The following is a 22,455-nucleotide window of genomic DNA, read 5'->3' as shown; positions in this document are numbered from 1 at the left end:
AGGAGAGAGACCTTAATGAATTTAGCACATCGCCCAAGGGCGAGTGCTGAAAGATATCCGCGGAGGAAAACTCCATGATCGGCGCCCAATCAGATTTGATAGGCACGGAAGCAGGCGGTTCGGAGCCCGTGGCCGGGGACGAATCCAAGGATCTGGCAACACAGGTCTCGTAGGAGGTGAAGTCAGTATTCGGCACTATCGCCGTTGAGTGTGCGGCCTCCGTGGCGGGGTCCATCCACCCGTCCTCGGACGGCGTGATCTGCTCCTGATCGAGGTCCGGAGTTGCCACAGGTGTGATCTATCGAACACTATCTGGCGGCAGAGCTAAGTCATGCTCGTCGTGACTGTGCGGCGCACCTGACACTAGCTCGAATCCGTCGAAGATCAAGTCTCTGCGGATGTCTGCGGTATAGTTTAAGTTTCCAAACCTGACCTGACGGCCAGGGGCGTAGCTCTCGATCTGCTCCAGATGGCCAAGCGAGTTAGCCCGCAGTGCGAAGCCGCCGAATACGACGATCTGTCCGGGGAGAAAAACCTCACCCTGGATCGCATCGTTGCCAATGATCGAAGGAGCCATCAAGCCTTATGGCGACGACATAGTGGAACTCTCAATGAAAGCACCAATGTCGGTGTCAAAACTAGCGGATCTCGGGTAGGGGGTCCCGAACTGTTCGTCTAAGGCGGATGGTAACAGGAGGCGGGGGACACAATGTTTCCCCAGGTTCGGGCCCTCTTGATGGAGGTAATACCCTACTTCCTGCTTGATTGATCTTGATGATATGAGTATTACAAGAGTTGATCTACCACGAGATCGTAGAGGCTAAACCCTAGAAGCTAGCCTATGATTATGATTGTTCTTGTCCTACGGACTAAACCCTCCGATTTATATAGACACCAGAGGGGGCTAGGGTTACACAAAGTCGGTTACAAGGGAGGAGATCTACATATCTGAATTGCCAAGCTTGCCTTCCACACAAAGGAGAGTCCCACCCGGACACGGGACGAAGTCTTCAATCTTGTATCTTCACAGTCCAATAGTCCAGCCAAAGTATATAGTCCGGCTGTCCGAGGACCCCCTAACCCAGGACTCCCTCAGCAAGGTCCATGTTATACTGGCGTATTATGGATTAAAGGACGACCACTTCTAGATTAGATAGTTCATAGATAGTACATGATATGCATGTAATAAATGGGATCACTGATATACTAGGATGTAATCAATGTGATCAACAAAGGATTTGGAAGCAATTAACAACCAAACAAACTTGACCACAATTATTTTGTATATTAGAGTAAAACTTAGTTGGGTTTAACTCCCATTAATACTTCTAGATAAGGATATGGATGTAGTCAAATGGCAATCATTTAATATTTCAATTTTTGTAAGTGTTAATAGTTCTATATATGGATGTGAATACTTACATCATAAGAAAGACATATCAGTGGTTGCAAAGAAGGATGTCAATGCATTCACATATGTATATTTGGACGAGAGTTAATAGTATCCATAAACTAGCACCTTTTATGAGTTATGTATGTTAATTCTTACTAAATATTTACATAGCCTTAGCATAGTCAAATAGCACTCCCATACAACCCTTTTATTCTATATAAGGGGAGTACATCTTCTCATATCCTACACCAATATGCTGTTAGCCAACAGTACCTGTAAATCTCTAGTTTTTTGTAGATACTTGTGCTTCCTATTTGTAGTAGTAAGTTTCTTCCTCTTTGTCCACAATAGTATGCCGAGGAAAGAGCGGCGGTCAGGTGTGGCATACATCCAGAATGACAAAGACCGTGATCTCACCTTCTACAAGCGACGTTCCGGTTTGTTCAAGAGGGCGACTGACATCTCTGCCCTCACCAGGGCTAGGGTTGCAGTCGTCCTAGAGACACATAATGGAAAGATGCACTCATTTGGGACACCATTGGCTGATCCCATTGTTGATTCTTTCCTATTTGGAGCTCCACCAGCAGTTCCCTCCACCAATGAGGCAACCACTGCTAGGATTGGAAGCCTACAAAACGAGGTGGCTCAGTTGGACATGGAGAACATGGCCGAGGAAGACCGAAACAAACTTTCCATCCTTCTATGAAAAGTATCCAAGAAGAGAATCCAAGTATGGTGGCAAATCTTATCTTCACGAAGGAACAAGATCTCGGTCTTGAAGATCTAAATAAGCTCTTCAGTGAGCTCTCTCAGGTCCAAAAAGACATTAGATGCTGGCTACCTCCATTGCATGGTCGTGAAGCCAAGACCAGTGGCACATGTGTAGCACAAGATCTGCAAGTACCAAGTGTTCTGCCGACAGATCATTTGGGTACTACTCATTCACTAATGCAGCCATCATGGCCTCACAATCTCTCACAACTCCAGCCACCTGCAGATCCACTACCATCACAACCAGAACAAACTTCGGCACCACTTTTTCCTATGCAGGTACCACAAATGTTTGACTTTGCGCCACCATCTTTAGCTCCACACTTGGCTTCCCATGTCCAATCCATACCAAATCAGGTACATGAGCAAACTCAACCTGAGGAGTTGCATGTTCAGAACTATGAAAGTCCTTGCGACATAGTGAAACCACAACAAAGTGATGCAAACCACGACTCAATGTCTGGGCAGAATTTGGAGGCCTCTCCACTATTGGGGTACTCAAGTGGCAATGCTTTTTCTATTGATGACCCATTTAACACTGAACAATGGGGTCATGCTCTATCAGATCAGGCATTCTACAATAGTTTCCTTGGGATGGATGATTACTTAGGCTCTAGCGGTACCGATCTAGGACAGTCTTCCATGGTAAATGGTGGATGGGTTGATGTGCCGCCCTCTTCCACTGGACAAGATATTGATGGTCTTATATACTATGGAGAGCTTTTGTAGATGCTATTTAGCGCTTACATTTAAGAGCTATATTGAAATAAAATATATTTGTTTCCAAATTCATTATCCTTTGGACTATTTTCTTAATTAGGATCTTTGGGAAAAATATGCATGCTAAGTGTTCCAGGTCTTGGTCCATGATGTGTTTTCATCAATAGCTACAGTTTTGTTTTTTATTGTTGTTTAGATTATTGTCATCTTACAAATGAAGGAAGTGGAACATGTATTCCAACAACGCACCTCTTATAATATTGTGAGGCAAACATTAGCGTGTCAACTAAAAACATAAGCCATGCTCATTAAATAAATAAATTAAAAGATAGAAAACAAATCCAAACTTCAACTCAAGAGACTAGAGAATCCATTACTTCTGATTGCATAACACTACCAAGAACAACAACTGCACCTCATATTAATTAATGAATATGAGAAATCATGGTTTTCTTAATAGACGTGAATAGACCGTTGGGCAGCGACGGTGATCGGCGATATTTATGGTTGGGATTCTTTACCGTTTGGCACCTTTCCAAAAGAGCTAAAAATCAGATGCGTTGTTTCCATCTAACCCAGATATAAATTGATACATATCTACTGTTGGGAATGGGACATTCTGTTAACAGCATATACAACCGGGACTTGGCAAATCCAATCCCTCAAACGCCCGGACACGTCAATTACCATATCTCAAATCCATACAAACTCATGCAACTACGTCGATGCACACACATCGTCCGACTACTCCATCACACTACACTAAACATGCCATCGGACTAGCAAAATTTGGCATGTCTATTGTGGAGTTTACCCATGACTGCCCTTGCCCTTCCCGACACCTTCGCTGTCCTCGCGGAAGTACCGGTCGAAGAAGCAGTACAGATCGAGCTGGATCTGCTCGTCGCCGGTGCTGACCTCGCCGTCGCCTTCGGTGGCAGTCCAGCCATGGCACGGACCGCCCGATTCTTCTCTCGGGCGAGGGCACGCATGTTCCTCAGCAGCCGTTTCTTCACAATGCGGGTGCAGATGGCTTCTCCTGTGCGGCCGCCTGCGCCGCCGTATCAGCCGCCTCCACCGCCGCCATTTTCGCCGCGATACGGGCCTCGGCGGCCCTTATCCTTTCCTTCCCACAGCGGGCCACCCGTTACCGGTGGGACTCATAGCCTGCCCGGCCGGTGATGAGGAAGGAGAGGTGTTCCGGCTGCCGGGACAACGAGGATTTAGCACCAGAGGACCCGAGTGCCCGGTGAGGCGATGCTAAGGCGTCGCGGCGCGCGGACGGATCCGTCTGCCTGCCGGGCACTATCATTGTCCGCGGCGGAGTGCAATGCGGACTGCCATTGCCTCTTCCAACCCACACGGGATGACACCCAGATCGACGGATCCTGACTGGTCGGAGTCTGATCCACTGCCTGCCATGGCGGAGAAGGCCGGAAACCGCCGGAGGTGAGCTGGAGTGGCGGAGAGGAGTGGAGTGAAGTGGCTAGGGTTTGCTCAGGCGAGAGGATGGCGACGAATATAAGTAGGGTCGGGTGGGCCAGCATGGTCCGGGTTCGACGTGGTAGGCGTGCCCGTGTGCCCCATATTTGGCCTGTATATGGTGGATGCTGATCAGCCTGGGCGTTTGAGGCCCGTTTGAGTCGTCTGTCTGGATCGAAAAAACATGACCAATCAGTGAACAGGCGGCCTGCCCCGCGCGTCTGAGGCGGGTTTGAGAGGTCCGGCTGTAGATGCTCTAACTACTCCAATTTGTTAGTCAACCCTTTATACCATAGTTTTAAATGAGTGAAGTTGTCGGTTCAAGTTTTCATCGATTGATTGGACCGAAGTTCACGGTTTGTCATCCGGTTTTTTAAAGCTACAAAAAGTATTTTATTTAGTAGTAAAAAATAGTCAAATAAGCTCATTTCCATTTCTTTTACAGCATCATGTACTTTTTGGGGGGAATGAGTTTTTTTGAGGTTTTTTTGGGAATGAGTGGATGACAGCAACGTGGACTAGGCCACTGTCTGCTGGTAGTCGAGCAAACGGCCACGCACGTATTGAGACGGCCCACTTTGGCAGGTTTTTATCCAATCTAATGTGATTGTGATGCGTTTACGGCGCCGATGTGGGCAAATCCTATTTAGCGCTGCAGGCGCTTGTTAATGTGTATTCTGCAAATGAGCTGGGCCGACCCATATAATTTGTTTTCCAAACGCAAAAAATGAGCATGATCCCGGTTTCGAACCGGCAACCACTTCACGGTTTCGTTCCAGCCGCCAGGCTAAGCACCACTGCACCAGTAATTGACTGATTGTTCTCTTTTTCTCTTATTCTTTACTTCGGTTCTGCTTTTTTCTTCTTTCTTTTTCATTTTTTCTTCTGCTTTTCTGTCTCTTCTTTTTGTTTTCTTTATTGCGTCCTTTTTAGAATTCATGAACCCTTTTTTTCTTAATTGATAAACTCTTTTTATAATTCGATGAACGCTTTTCAAATTCCATGAACTTTCTTAAAATTTGATGAACTTTTTTTTTCAAATCCGATGAACTTTTGTAAATTCGATGAACTTTTTCAAAATTTATTGAAAATTTTCAAATTCGGTGAACTTTTTTCTAATTCGTGATGGTTTTTGAATCTGTGGACATTGAATTTTTGTTCACATTTATGCTTGAAAAGAAATCAAGTTTTCTAAATAGCGCGGCTACTATTTTGTTATTGAAATCTACGTGCACCGATATTACAACGAAGGCATTGTAGCACAAGTGGTCAGCCGAACGCGCGTTCGACCCCTCCCCCTAGCCCTTCTTGGGTGTTTTTCGCACTATTTAATAATTTTTGTGCTGCTGTTTATGGGCCGGCCCACTGGCGTGCTGCAGTGAGCGCCAGTTGGCTCAACTGGCGCCTGAAGCGCTGATTAGGAGGTCCCCGCTATGTCTAGCTTTTAGCGAGATAGTAGCTCGAGGGATCCCATAGTGGCCCTGCTAGTAGGGAGTCTTGCTATGTTTCGTTTGTTTATTTTTGATATATATATATATATATATATATATATATATATTATATTTCTAAATATTTTGAGTATTATTTTATTTATTTATTTTATTTTATTTAGTTTTTAAAATGTTGATCAGCATTAAAAAGTCTTCATGTAATGTAAAAAAGTTGTTTGCATAGTTTGTAGAAAATGTTCACAATATTCAAAAAATGATTATCATATTAGAAAGATGTTCATGTGTTTAAAAATAAGTTCGCGGAATTTTTAAAAACAATTCATACAAAGTTAAATTTTGTTTGTGCAATCTTCAGAAAATGTTTCATACCATTGAAAAAAGGTTCATGAATTTGAAGAAAATTTCCTTAGTACTTCAAAACTGTTTGCACAACTAAAAATAATATTCATGGCATTTATGAAAAATGGTCATTGTGTGTTTAGGAAAATTTCACATTGTATTCTAAAGATGTTTAGTGTTGTAGGATATATGCCCTAGAGGCAATAATAAATGCTATTACTTATCTCCATGTTCATAATTATGTTTATGTTCCATGCTATAACTGCTATGGTTCTCGAGTCTGCAATAACACGAGGCTCGGAGGAAGACTCATATGCATGTGTGGAATAATAAACGGTAAGAAGTATTCCTAGTCTGGCCTCTAAGACTAGCTCAAGTGTTGCATGATGATTTTGTTTTCCTGGTCATGGGCATGTCTATGGCAGCAACTTTGAGGGCACAATGTTAAGAGAACATTTGTGTTGAATCGACCCAGATTGATGTTATGCTATGAGATTCGTTCGTCACAAGTTAATGGTACATAACACAGAGATGGTTAACGTTTGCATAATTCCTTAGACCATGAGAGTATCGAGTTTCTTCATACTTGCTTCATGAACTTTGGGGTTTGTTAAACGTCATCCGTAAATGGGTGGCTATTATGGCGGCTTACGGGTTCATGGAAAAGTGTGTCAAGTAACTTGATAGCTCAAGATTGGGATTTGCTCCTCCGACGATGGAGAGATATTCTCGGGCCCTCTCAGTGTTACGATATCCATCATCGTCTGGCCAGACACAGTGTGATTTGATCACAGGGATGCCGCAACACGGAAACGAGAAAAGAGAACAAAACCGGTAACGAGGTAACTAGCATAGTGGACAAGTCGTTGATCCACGGGGATGCAAGTAAATCTCACCTCGGGTATTTGTAACATGTCACAAAGCAACAGGAATAGCACACGGCAACTGGAGGTTCACTCGAATATTCATTCGTGTGGGTATAGGGGTCAATATCGGTGTCCACGGCTCCGATGTTGATCATTGATCGGAAGGGGTTCCAGGTCATGTCTATACTTCACCGAACCTATAGGGTCACACGCTTAAGGGTCATCTATCTGCTGAATACTAGACAGGGAGTCTGAGAGAAAGTCACCGGAAAAGTTTCGGAGACAACAGAAGATTTCCGGAGAGAGAACACCAAAAGAGTTTCGGTAAAACCGAAAAGTTGTTTCGGAATATATTATTAGGTCAAAATGGTTTCGGCACTCGCCTGGAAATTCTTAGAGGGCCCCAGAATTGGTCTGGGAACTTTTGGGAATTTTCGGAGAGAAAAACCGAAAATGTTCCGGAGCTGCCGTAACCGCCGTTGTTACTTTTCGCTGATAAAAATCACCACACCGGAAATGTTTCGGATCATGCCCAGAAGAATTTTAGAGGGTGCCGGAAATGTTCTGGGACCTTCCGGAATTTTTCAGAAAAAATGTTTCGCGGAAAACATCTTGTCTCAGCATGAGGGGACAAGATCCCACGAATCGGGAGTTACATGTTTGGTGGCTTTTTGTCTAGGGAGCACCCATGTTTCTAGGAGACATGTTGGTGGCTTGTTGCCCCCCCCCCCCCATGGGAGGGGGCAAGGTTGTGGCTGGCCAAGGGGGTGCCTCCATGGTATCCCCTTGGTGCCCCACTTGAGTTACCATTTCACCCTTCATGTGGGACATGTAGCATGGGTGTTTTGGTATTTCCTCCACCGCCCCACCCCTTGCCTTGGCCTATAAAAGGAGGAGAAGGGGCTGCCATTCTCCTCATCCCTTCTCACATACAAGTGCCATGCAATGATTTGACTTCTCTCTCCCTCCCCGTGAAATAGTTTCGTAGAGCCGAAAGGCTGTCTGGGTTCCGGCAGGAACTACTTCTGAACGGCGAAGCTGCCGGATAGATGACACCGTATGTGTGCAACTCTGTAGAGGAGATCATAGTTTCGGTCTTACTTCGTGAGTGCCTCCCGGAGGGCTGTCCGTGTGACCGTCCGAGTTTCGAAGGTCCTCCCAAAGGGCTGTCTGAGTGACCTTCCAGTTTCGAAGGTCCTCCCGAAGGGCTGTCCGAGTTTCGAAGGTCCTCCCGAAGGGCTGCCTGAGGAGCAGATGAGGGTATACATCCTCGCGGTTGGGAGGTTGTAAACCCTAGCTGCGGGGATCTGCACCGCCGATCGTCATCGACTCTACTTCCCGCTGCGCTACGAGTCGGTAACGAAAAAGATCAAACCATGTATGCAGTCTCCATAGTGGTCCTGGGCTGGTGCATAGGTCGGAATTTTTTTGTTTTCTGCCGCGTTACCCTACAAGTGTACATTTGAAAAATGTTCAAGGTGTATTTAAAAAAGTATTCAAATTGTATTTGAAAAGTGTTTAACGTGTATCCAAATAGGTTCAACATGTATAAGCATTTTCCAATGTGTATTTAAATAAAGTCAATGTGTATTTGAAAAATGCAAAAAAGAGAGAAAGGAATGAAAAACATAAAATTCAATAATGAGACTAATGAAAACCAATAGAGAAAATAAACAAGAAATAAAAATGAAGTACACCAAGAAAACACCGAATAACAAAAAGGAAAAATAATAACTCGAAAGGTTCTAAAACTAGTTTTTTTGTGAAACTGGTTCTAAAACAAATCTGTACCAGCCAGTACTACCTTTCCAAATCCGAACCATTGGGCCCACCCACTAAGGTGGGCTCAGAGGCGAGCTCAGGTTATATCTTGCGAGATATAGCTTTTTCTCAGTTGTACAGATCTATTTTTAGCTGTTTACTAGAAAACTTATTAAAAGGTTGCCTACTGTGAAAATTTTAACAAATGCTGATAAATTTTATTCATTTTCTACATATTTTCAAGAATTTTAATAAATGCTTCGAATTTTGAAAAACAATCCATGGATTTTAAGGTTTGCAACTTTATAAAAATATATTCTAATTAAAATAAATGTTTAGGATGTTTAAAAATGCTCATCAAATTATAATTATTCCCCAATTAAAAATAATTTCTGAAAATTTTAAAATGTTCTCAAACTAAAAAAATCATGCTTTTTAAAAATAATATTAGCAAATAAAAAAATCAATTGTGAATTTGTGAAAAAAAACACTACCTCAATGGTCCAGCATGCATGCCTCTTCGGTTAGTTCCAGTAGACCAAGATTGTCCCAAACCTCCCTTGCAACATTACATTCAAATAGCACATGCTTTATATCTACATAATAGACCGAGCACACTATACACAAATAGTTATTTGTTACAATATTCTCGTATGCTATGTATGTCATTTAGAGAAGCTTAAAAACATATTATACAATGAATTAGCTCTTAGCCTAACAAGTAACCTTTACATGCTCTTAAATTAATGTGATGGTTAAAATTAAACTAGAAAATATAAGAGATGACATCTAGTACATTGGATAGCATTGTCTTATCTTCTTTTCTTGAGAGACCTTCTCTTAGGTAAGAGATGGCAAGCCTTTTTTTTCCTCCATTCACTCTCGTTTAACTCATCAATGATCTTAGGTGACATTGCAAATATAGCAACATTGTACATGACCAAAGGTAGCTTGCTCTGTACGAGTGTGTCATGTGGGAGGGCTGATGTAGGATGCACTGATGATGGCCCACATGACTCAAAACGACAACAGATGTATCATTGGCAGTGCTAATGATACCTGTCATTGTTGGCACTGACATGCGGAGTACTACCAGTGAAATATTATATGTTAGGGTTATATTTTCGAAATTTATGTAATACAAATAATATTTAAAATATTCCCCCAAATGACAGGGAGTACCTTGCTTGTGTCCATCTAGTGGTCCCACAACCACCTGAAATCAGAACGGAGTACCTCGCTTTTGTACACCCCAAAGAGTGCCACCAAAGTATTAATGAGCCATAGAGAAAGACATCCATTTATTCGTTTTAGATGAGCCCAGATTATTGTGTAACTATCTCGTGCCCTGGAGCCATCCACCCTATATGGATAGGAAATCATGGAATACTTGCTTTCCATCCGGTTGTCCAACCAAATGATACCATCAAGTGTTAATGAGCCCTAGAGAAAGATATCGATATATTTGTGCAAGTCACCATTTTAGCATGGATTAATGTGCATGTGGCTCAGTATCTGAAGATGCCCACCTCACGCTTCCGGACAACCTAGTCGAAATGTGGAAGTATTAAAGATCCAAAAAGAAAGACATGGATTTATTCATGCTAGTCACCGTTTCCGTTTGGATTAATGCACATATTACCGGGAGCCATCCGCCTTAAATCGGCAGGAACCAGGGAGTACCTTGCTTCTATCTAGTTGTCTAGCCGAATAGTACCATCAATCATTTGTTGTAGAGAAAGACATCAATTTATTCGTGCTAGTCACCAGACGGATGGCTAGATGCCAAGAGTTGTGCCCTCAAATTGACAAGGAGTACATTACTTCTGTCTGGCTATCCAACCGAATAGTACCATGAATTATTAATAAGCCTTAGAGAAAGACAAGTATTTATTCATGCTTGTCACCATTTTAGCTTGGATTAACGTGGCAATGGCGACATAGTGGGAGTCGCCCATTTGTAATTGGTAGGAAGAACCTCGCTTCTGTTCAGCTACCCAGCAGAAGAGTGTCATCAAGTAATACTGAGCGATAGAGAAAGCCATCAATTTATTCGTGCTAGTCACCATTTTAGCTTGGACGTCGAACCAATAGGAACCAAGGAGTACCTTGTGTCTATCTGGTTATCTAGGAGAACAATATTGCCGAGTATTAGCGAACCCTAGAAAAACATCAATTTATTCATGCCAGTTGATATGTCCTATACGTATTTATAAATGTTTATTGTTTCATGCTATAATTATATCATGATGGCATAGTATTGGCATCAAGTTTTATATTTTTCTTGATTAACCTATTAATTCAGTGCAAAGTGCCAGTTGTTGTTTTTTGGATTCTTTAAAAAATGAACTTTTCAGGGACCAAAGAACTGAAAAAACACACCAAGTTTCATGAAGAAATGAAGCCGGAGGGACATGGACCCACCTGGACACTAGGCCACATGCCATTGATCGGCACTAGCATCCAAGGGGGAGCATGGCCGCCATAGAAGTCGCCTCCATCGCCTCTTTCTTCCGCTGCCTTTATATACTCCCGAAAACCTCAAAAATATTAATAGAGGATTTTTGCGCCGCCCACCTCTCTGCTCCGTGAATATCCAATCAGGTACTCTACCGAGGAGGAATACATCACAGAGATCATTTACATGAACATTGCTGCCACCGTGTTCATGTGTGAGTAGTCCTTTTTGTATTATGGGAACGTAACTATTTTTCCATTATAATATGGCATCAGCCCACATCTTAATAAGATGGCATCAACCCACGTCCTAATAAGTTGGATGAAGCATTTTTTCTTATAATGGCAATGGTGGGTAATGATTTCACTTAGAACTATTCTAATGGTTATAAAATTCCAGCCTATTAAATAGACAGTCGAATGATTTTATTTTTTGAGGAGTTTTCTAGCATTTTTTATCTTTTTTCTGGGGAGCCCGTCGATTACTTATAATATATAATAGATAGATAGTCAGATGTTTTTTGTTTTGAGGGATTTTCTAGCACTTTTGTCCTTTTTTGGTGAGCCCATCAATTACTTTTAACATATAATATATTAGGTTGTGTTGGCTACTTCCAGAAAAGCCTTGTACATATTATTTTATGGGCCACAAAAAACTAGGGCCCAAGATATACATGTGTAACCAATAAAAACACATCTTCCATGGGAACTGGGCTTACCAAGGAGGCAGGTCGATGCTCAGAGTAACATATGTGTTAACCATGACATACCAAATGTCTTGCTATTTTCTAGTTTCTCTGAGTGTATCTTTCCTAGTTGGTATCTCAGTTTCTATGTTAAGTCCCAAAGCAAGGTCCATGTTATACTGGCGTATTATGGATTAAAGGACGACCACTTCTAGATTAGATAGTTTATAGCTAGTACATGATATGGATGTAATCAATGTGATCACTGATATATTAGGATGCAATCAATGTGATCAACAAAGGATTTGGACGCAATTAACAACCAAGTAATTTTGACCACCATTATTTTGCATATTAGAGTAAAACTTAGTTGGGTTTAACTCACATTAATACTTCTAGATAAGGATATGGTTGTAGTCAAATGGCAATCATTTAATATTTCTATTTTTAGAAGTGTTAATAGTTCTCTATATGGATGTGAATACTTACATCATAAGAAAGACATATGAGTGGTTGCAAAGAAGGATGTCAATGCATTCTCATATGTATATTTGGACGATAGTTAATAGTATCCATAAACTAGCACCTTTTATGAGTTATGTATGTTAATTCTTACTAAAGATTTACATAGTCTTAGCATAATCAAATAGCACTCCCATACAACCCTTTTATTCTATATAAGGGGAGTACATCTTCTCATATCCTACACCAATATGTGGTTAGCCAACAGTACCTATAAATCTCTAGTTTCTTGTAGATACTTGTGCTTCCTATTTGTAGTAGTAAGTTTCTTCCTCTTTGTCCACATTAGTATGCCGAGGAAAGAGCGGCGGTCAGGTGTGGCATACATCCATAATGACAGAGACCGTGATCTCACCTTCTACAAGCGACGTTCCGGTTTGTTCAAGAGGGCGACTGACATCTCTGCCCTCACTAGGGCTAGGGCTGCGGTCGTCCTAGAGGCAAACAATGGAAAGATGCACTCATTTGGGACGCCATTGGCCGATCCCATTGTTGATGCTTTCCTATTTGGAGCTCCACCAGCAGTTCCCTCCGCCGACGAGCCAACCACTGGTAGGATTGGAAGCCTACAAAATGAGGTGGCTCAATTGGACATGGAGAACATGACCATGGAAGAAAAAAAACCTACTTTCCATCCTTCATATGAAAAATATCCAAGAAGAGAATCCAGGTATGGTGGCAAATCTTATCTTCACGAAGGAACAAGATCTTGATATGTCTCCAACGTATCTATAATTTTTGATTGCTCTATGCTATGTTATCTACTGTTTTGGGCAATATCGGGCTTTATTATCCACTTTTATATTATTTTTGGGACTAACCTATTAACCGGAGGCCCAGCCCAGAATTGCTATTTTTTTGCCTATTTTAGTGTTTCGAAGAAAAGGAATATCAAACGGAGTCGAAACGGAACGTAATCAACTGGAGAAGTTATTTTTGGAAGGAAAGCTACCGGATGGACTTGGTCCCCACGTCAGGAGCCAAGGGAGGTGCTCACGAGGGTGGGGGGCGCGCCCCCTGCCTCGTGAGGCCCTCGAAGCTCCACCGACGTACTTCCTGCACCCATATATACTCACGTACCCTAAAACTTCTAGAACACACAGTAGATCGGGAGTTCCGCTGCCAGAAGCCTCCGTAGCCACCGAAAACCAATCTAGACCCGTTCCGGCACCCTACCGGAGGGGGAATCCTTCTCCGGAGGCCATCTTCATCATCTCGGTGCTCTCCATGACGAGGAGGGAGTAGTTCTCCCTCAGGGCTGAGGGTATGTACCAGTAGCTATGTGTTTGATCTCTCTCTCTCTCTCTCGCGTTCTTGATTTGGCATGATCTTGATGTATCGCGAGCTTTGCTATTATAGTTGGATCTTATGTTTCTCCTCCCCCTCTTCTCTCTTGTAATGAATTGAGTTTCACCTTTGAAGTAATCTTATCGGATTGAGTCTTTAAAGATTTGAGAACACTTGATCTATGTCTTGCCGTGTGTATCTGTGATGACAATGTGATACCACGTGATTCACTTGATGTATGTTTTGGTGACCAACTTGCGGGTTCCGCCCATGAACCTATGCATAGGGGTTGGCACATGTTTTCGTCGTGATTCTCCGGTAGAACTTTGGGGCACTCTTTGAGGTCCTTTGTGTTGGTTGAATAGATGAATCTGAGATTGTGTGACGCTTATCGTATAATCATACCCACGGATACTTGAGGTGACATTGGAGTACCTAGGTGACATTAGGGTTTTGGTTGATTTGTGTCTTAAGGTGTTATTCTAGTACGAACTCTAGGGCTGTTTGTGACACTTATAGGAATAGCCCAACGGATTGATTGGAAAGAATAACTTTGAGGTGGTTTCGTACCCTACCATAATATCTTCGTTCGTTCTCCGCTATTAGTGACTTTGGAGTGACTCGTTGTTGCATGTTGAGGGATAGTTATGTGATACAATTATGTTAGTATTGTTGAGAGGACTTGCACTAGTGAAAGTATGAACCCTAGGCCTTGTTTCCACACATTGCAATACCGTTTACGCTCACTTTTATCATTAGTTACCTTGCTGTTTTTATATTTTCAGATTACAAAAACTATTATCTACTATCCATATTGCACTTGTATCACCATCTCTTCGCCGAACTAGTGCACCTATACAATTTACCATTGTATTGGGTGTGTTGGGGACACAAGAGACTCTTTGTTATTTGGTTGCAGGGTTGCTTGAGAGAGACCATCTTCATCCTACGCCTCCTACGGATTGATAGACCTTAGGTCATCCACTTGAGGGAAATTTGCTACTGTCCTACAAACCTCTGCACTTGGAGGCCCAACAACGTCTACAAGAAGAAGGTTGTGTAGTAGACATCAAGCTCTTTTCTGGCGCCGTTGCCGGGGAGGTGAGTGCCTGAAGGTATATCTTTAGATCTTGCAATCGAGTCTTTTAGTTTCTTGTTTTATCACTAGTTTAGTCTATAAAAGAAAATTACAAAAAAATGGAATTAAGTTTGCCTCATATGCTTCATCTTTTTAATATCTTTCGTGAGTTTGATGGAAAGGAAAGTTGTGCTCAAGTGCTAGAAGAAGAATGCATTAGAATGTTTGGAACTAAATATTTGAATGATGAGCATGATTGCAATGTTGTTAGTACGAATTCTTTGAATATCCATGACACTAATGATGATTGCACTAGTTATGATGAAAATGTCTCCTATAAACATGTCAATTTTTGTGGAGTGCATTGGGTTTGTAAGTACACACCAAATAGAGAAGATAGATATTGCAAGAAGCATAAGTACTTAGAAACTAAATTGTTGCAAGAAGAGCTAGATGATTGTGCTGAAAATTTAAATTTTCTTGGCCATACTTGTGAGCTTTGTAATGAACGTGGTCATTTAATTATCCGATGCAAATTGTTTCATGATCTAATCGTGTCCAAAAATTGTGATGACTTGATTTCCCTTGCACATTATAATGAACTTAGTTTGCTTATGGGCTACGAAGAAATGAAACATATAACTAAGGATATTCCAAAATTTTCCCTTGATAGAGTTCTTCATTTTGACCTAGAGGAAATTTATATGTATTGTGCGGTGAATTGCATTGAAAATCCTTATATTGCCAATTACATAAAGAAAAGAATACAAATAGAAGATGAAGAGAATACTAATGAAAGGGAAGAGACTTCCCAATATCCTCCTATTATTTCTTATGATAAATCAGGTAACGAGGAGGAGCCTCCTATTCAACCAATCTCATTAATAAGGAGCTCCAAAAATAGGATTGAACCCACACATGATGTGGTGAAGAAGAAGAAAAGAAAAAGGAAGAGAGGTAAAAAGATATCTCTCCCAAATAATGCTGCTCCTATTACTATTGTGCCTCATGAAAATATAATTGTGGAAGATAATGATACTTCTTATGATCTTGAAAATCTTTTTGGCACTTGCTTGGACGAATATGATAATTGCTATACTATTGGTGCTATCCATACTATTAATGATGAGAGTGATTATGCTTATGATATGAAAAGGCCCAAGCTTGGGGATGCTATGTTTGACGAAGATGATGTTTTTGAGAATATATTTGCTGCAATTAATGTTTGTCCCAAGCTTGGGGATGCTATGATTAATGAAGATGATATTTTTAGTATCCCAAGTTTTTATATGCAAATTTATAATGATAATAACATGCCTCCTACTTATGATAATTATTGTGATGATACATATGCTATAAAAAGTAGTGAGGATTATATTTATAAAACTTGTCATGATTATGGTTACCCCTTTTCTGAACATTACTCTTTTAATGTGTAAACAATTTATAGTATCCAAGTCTCTTATGATACTCCCACTATCCCGAATGAGAAGAATTTTGCTTATGTGAAGAGTAATAAAATTTCTATGCTTGTAGATCATGAAAATAATGCTTTAGGTGCTGGTTATATTGTTGAATTCATTCATGATTCTACTGAAAATTATTATGAGGGAGGAACATATGCTTGTAGGAATTGCAATAATATCAAGTTTCCTCTCTATGTGCTTAAAGTTTTGAAGTTATGCTTTTTTTACCCTCCTATGCTAGTTGATTATTGTTCCCACAAGTTGTTTGCTCACAAAATCCCTATGCATAGGAAGTGGGTTAGGCTTAAATGTGCTATTCATATTCTTCATGATGCTCTCTTTATGTTTCAATTCTTATCTTTTATGTGAGCATCGTTGAAATCATCATGCCTAGCTAGGGGCGTTAAACGATAGCGCTTGTTGGGAGGCAACCCAATTTTATTTTTATTCCTTGCTTTTTGATCCTGTTTAGTAATAAATAATTTATCTAGCCTCTGTTTTGGTTGAGTTTTTATGTTTTAATTAGTGTTTGTGCCAAGTAGAACTGTTGGGAGTCTTGTTGATCTTGCTGTAAAAAACAGAAACTTTAGCACTCACAAGAATTGCTGCCATTTTTTATTGGAGAGTGATATTTAGTTAATTATTTTTGAATATGATTAATAGATAAATTCCTCAGATCCAGAAATTTATTTTAGAATTTTTTGGGTTCCAGATCTTGCGCTAGCTACAGATTACTACAGACTGTTCTGTTTTTGACAGATTCTGTTTTTCGTGTGTTGTTTGCTTATTTTGATGAATCTATGGCTAGTAAAATAGTTTAAAATCCATAGAGAAGTTGGAATACAGCAGGTTTAACACCAATATAAATAAATAATGAGTTAATTACAGTACCTTGAAGTGGTCTTTTGTTTTCTTTCGCTAACAGAGCTCACGAGTTTTCTACTTTCAGTTTTGTGTTGTGAAGTTTTCAAGTTTTGGGTAAAGATTTGACGGATTATGGAACAAGGAGTGGCAAGAGCCTAAGCTTGGGGATGCCCATGGAAACCCCAAGATAATATAAGGATACCTAAAAGCCTAAGCTTGGGGATGCCCCGGAAGGCATCCCCTCTTCCGTCTACTTCTATCGGTAACTTTACTTGGAGCTATATTTTTATTCACCACATGATATGTGTTTTGCTTGGAGCGTCTTTTATGATTTGAGTCTTTGCTTGTTAGTTTACCACAATCATCCTTGCTGTACACACCTTTTGAGAGAGCCATAAATGATTTGGAATTTGATAGAATACTCTATGTGCTTCACTTATATCTTTTGAGCTTTATAATTTTGCTCTAGTGCTTCACTTATATCTTTTAGAGCATGGTGGTGGATTTGTTTTATAGAAACTATTGATCTCTCATGCTTCACTTAGATTATTTTGAGAGTCTTAATAGCATGGTAATTTTCTTAAAATCCCAATATTCTTGGTATGCAAGATTAATAATAAAATTTTCTTATGAGTGTGTTGAATACTAAGAAAAGTTTGATGCTTGATGATTGTTTTGAGATATGGAGGTAATAATATCAAAGTCATGCTAGTTGAGTAGTTGTGAAATTGAGAAATACTTGTGTTGAAGTTTGCAAGTCCCGTAGCATGCACGTATGGTAAACGTTATGCAACAAATTTGAAACATGAGGTGTTATTTGATTGTCTTCCTTATGAGTGGCGGTTGGGGACGAGCGATGGTCTTTTCCTACCAATCTATACCCCTAGGAGCATGCGCGTAGTGCCGAGGTTTTGGATGACTTGTAGATTTTTGCAATAAGTATGTGAGTTCTTTATGACTAATGTTGATTCCATGGATTATACGCACTCTCACCCTTCCATCCTTGCTAGCCTCTTCCGTACCGTGCATTGCCCTTTCTCACATTGAGAGTTGGCGCAAACTTCGCCGGTGCATCCAAACCCTGTGATATGATACGCTCTTTCACACATAAACCTCCTTATATCTTCCTCAAAACAGCCACCATACCTACCTATTATGGCATTTCCATAGCCATTCCGAGATATATTGCCATGCAACTTTCCATCATCCCATTCATCATGACACATTCATCATTGTCATATTGCTTAGCATGATCATGTAGTTGACATAGTATTTGTGGCAAAGCCACCATTCATAATTCTTTCATACATGTCACTCTTGGTTCATTGCATATCCCGGTACACCGCTGGAGGCATTCATATAGAGTCATATTTGTTCTAGTATCGAGTTGTAATCATTGAGTTGTAAATAAATAGAAGTGTGATGATCATCATTATTAGAGCATTGTCCCAAGTGAGGAATAAAAAAAGGCCATAAAAAAGAGAAGGCCCAAAAAATGAGAGAAAAAGAGAGAAGGGACAATGCTACTATCCTTTTACCACACTTGTGCTTCAAAGTAGCACCATGATCTTCATAGTAGAGAGTCTATCATGTTATCACTTTCATATACTAGTGAGAATTTTTCATTATAGAACTTGGCTTGTATATTCCAACAATGGATCTCCTCAAGTGCCCTAGGTCTTCGTGAGCAAGCAAGTTGGATGCACACCCACTAGTTTCTTTTGTTGAGCTTTCATACATTTATAACTCTAGTGCATCCGTTGCATGGCAATCCCTACTCCTTGCATTAACATGAATCGGTGGGCATATCCATAGCCCATTGATTAGCCTCGTTGATGTGAGACTTTCTCCTTTTTTGTCTTCTCCACATAACCCCCCTCATTATATTCTATTCCACCCATAGTGCTATGTCCATGGCTCACGCTCATATATTGCGTGAAAGTTTATAGGTTTGAGATTACTAAAGTATGAAATAATTGCTTGGCTTGTCCTCGGGGTTGTGCACGATGAGAGCATTCTTGTGTGACGAAAATGAAACATGACTAAACTATATGATTTTGTAGGGATGAACTTTCTTTGGCCATATTATTTTGAGAAGACATAATTGCTTAGTTAGTATGCTTGAAGTATTATCATTTTTATGTCAATATGAACTTTTGTCTTGAATCTTTCGGATCTGAATATTCATACCACAATTAAGAAGAATTACATTAAAATTATGCCAAGTAGCACTCCGCATCAAAAATTCTCTTTTTATCATTTACCTACTCGAGGATGAGCAGGAATTAAGCTTGGGGATGCTTGATACGTCTCCAACGTATCTATAATTTTTGATTGCTCCATGCTATGTTATCTACTGTTTTGGGCAATATTTGGATTTATTATCCACTTTTACATTATTTTTGGGACTAACCTATTAACCGGAGGCCCAGCCCAGAGTTGCTGTTTTTTGCCTATTTCAGTGTTTCGAAGAAAAGGAATATCAAACGGAGTCGAAACGGAACGAAATCAACTAGAGAAGTTATTTTTGGAAGGAAAGCTACCGGATGGACTTGGACCCCACGGGAGGTGCTCACGAGGGTGGGGACGCCCCCTAGGGCGCCCCCCTGCCTCGTGAGGCCCCCGAAGCTCCACCAATGTACTTCCTGCACCCATATATACTCACGTACCCTAAAACTTCCAGAACATACAATAGATCAGGAGTTCCGCCGCCAGAAGCCTCTGTAGCCACCGAAAACCAATCTAGACCCGTTCTGGCACCCTGCCAGAGGGGGAATCCTTCTCCGGTGGCCATCTTCATCATTCCGGTGCTCTCCATGACGAGGAGGGAGTAGTTCTCCCTCAGGGCTGAGGGTATGTACCAGTAGCTATGTGTTTGATCTCTCTCTCTCTCTCTCTCTCTCTCGCGTTCTTGATTTGGCATGATCTTGATGTATCGCGAGCTTTGCTATTATAGTTGCATCTTATGTTTCTCCTCCCCCTCTTCTCTCTTGTAATGAATTGAGTTTCCCCTTTGAAGTAATCTTATCGGATTGAGTCTTTAAAGATTTGAGAACACTTGGTCTATGTCTTGCCGTGCGTATCTGTGGTGACAATGGGATACCACGTGATTCACTTGATGTATGTTTTGGTGACCAACTTGCGGGTTCCGCCCATGAACCTATGCATAGGGGTTGGCACACGTTTTCGTCGTGATTCTCCGGTAGAACATTGGGGCACTCTTTGAGGTCCATTGTGTTGGTTGAATAGATGAATCTGAGATTGTGTGACACTTATCGTATAATCATACCCACGGATACTTGAGGTGACATTGGAGTACCTAGGTGACATTAGGGTTTTTGTTGATTTGTGTCTTAAGGTGTTATTCTAGTACGAACTCTAGGGCTGTTTGTGACACTTATAGGAATAGCCCAACGGATTGATTGGAAAGAATAACTTTGAGGTGGTTTCGTACCCTACCATAATCTCTTCGTTCGTTCTCCGCTATTAGTGACTTTGGAGTGACTCTTTGTTGCATGTTGAGGGATAGTTATGTGATCCAATTATGTTATTATTGTTGAGAGGACTTTCACTAGTGAAAGTATGAACCCTAGGCCTTATGTCCTATCATTGCAATACCGTTTACGCTCACTTTTATCATTAGTTACCTTGCTGTTTTTATAATTTCAGATTACAAATACCTTTATCTACTATCCATATTGCACTTGTATCACCATCTCTTCACCGAACTAGTGCACCTATACAATTTACCATTGTATTGGGTGTGTTGGGGACACAAGAGACTCTTTGTTATTTGGTTGCAGGGTTGCTTGAGAGAGACCATCTTCATCCTATGCCTCCTACAGATTGATAAACCTTAGGTCATCCACTTGAGGGAAATTTGCTACTGTCCTACAAACCTCTGCACTTGGAGGCCCAACAACGTCTACAAGAAGAAGGTTGTGTAGTAGACATCAGATCTAAGTCTTGAAGATCTGAACAAGCTCTTCAGTGAGCTCTCTCGGGTCCAAAAAGACATTAGATGCCGGTTACCTCCATTACATGGTCGTGAAGCCAAGACCGATGGCACATGTGTGTCACAGGATCTCCAACTACCAAGTATTCTACCGGCGGATCATTTGGGTACTACTCATTCACTTATGCAGTCAACATGGCCTCACAATCTCTCACACTCCAGCTGCCTTCAGATCCACTACCATCACAACCAGAACAAACTTTGGCACCACTTTTTCCTATGTAGGTACCACAAATGTTCCATTCTGCACCACCATCTTTAGCTCCACACTTGGATTCCCATGTCCAACCCATACCAAATCAGGTACACGAGCAAACTCAACCAGAAGGGTTGCATGTTCAGAACTATGAAAGTCCTTGCAACATAGTGCAACCACAACAAAGTGATGCAAACCATGACTCAACATCTGGGCAGAATTTGGAGGCCTCTCCACTATTGGGATACTCGAGTGGCAATGCCTTTTCTATTGATGACCCATTTAACACTGAACAATGGGGTTATGCTCTATCATATCAGTTATTCTACAATAGTTTCCTGGGGATGGATGATTACTTAGGCTCTAGCGGTACTGATCTAGGACAGTCTTCCATGGTAAATGGTGGATGGGTTGATGTGCCGCCTTCTTCCACTGGAAAAGATATTGATGGTCTTATATACTATGGAGAGCTTTTTTAGATGCTATTTAGCGCTTACATTTAAGAGCTATATTGAAATAAAATATATTTGTTTCCAAATTCATTATCCTTTGGACTATTTTCTTAACTAGGATCTTTGGGGAAAATATGCATGCTCAGTGTTCCAGGTCTTGGTCCATGATGTGTTTTTATCAATACCAACAATTTTGTTGTTTAGATTATTGTCATCTTATGAATGAAGGAGGTGGAACATGTATTACAACAATGCACCTCTTATAATATTGTCAGGCAAACATTAGCGTGCCAACTAAAAACAGAAGCCATGCTCATTAAATAAATAAATTAAAAGATAGAAAACAAGTCCAAACTTCAACTCAAGAGACTAGAATCCATTACTTATGATTGCATAACACTACCAAGAACAACAACTGCACCTCATATGAATTAATGAATATGAGAAATCAAGGTTTTCTTAATAGACGTGAATATGCCTTATCAAGAAATTAGAACCATAGTAGACATGTGAAGAGATAGTGGCCGCCTATGATCCATTGATACCACATATGCACCATTAACAACATTGAAAAATACCGTGGATCTAGAGCTCTCCATGAATATATTGTAAATTGACTTAATTTTAAAGTATGTCATTAATCATTGCA

At 40.8% G+C, this 22,455-nt stretch overlaps 2 pseudogenes; both read left to right on the top strand.

Moving 5' to 3' along the window:
- Nucleotides 1-1,646: 1,646 nt before the first annotated feature.
- LOC123149103 (floral homeotic protein APETALA 1-like) lies at nt 1,647-2,893 on the top strand (annotated as a pseudogene).
- A 9,845-nt stretch (nt 2,894-12,738) lies between these two features.
- Nucleotides 12,739-21,833, top strand: LOC123153949 (MADS-box transcription factor 22-like; annotated as a pseudogene).
- Nucleotides 21,834-22,455: the final 622 nt, after the last annotated feature.

Source organism: Triticum aestivum, chromosome 7A (assembly GCF_018294505.1).
Source record: "Triticum aestivum cultivar Chinese Spring chromosome 7A, IWGSC CS RefSeq v2.1, whole genome shotgun sequence".
In the NCBI taxonomy this organism is placed as follows: domain Eukaryota; kingdom Viridiplantae; phylum Streptophyta; class Magnoliopsida; order Poales; family Poaceae; genus Triticum; species Triticum aestivum.
This window is presented reverse-complemented; position numbering and strand designations above follow the sequence as displayed.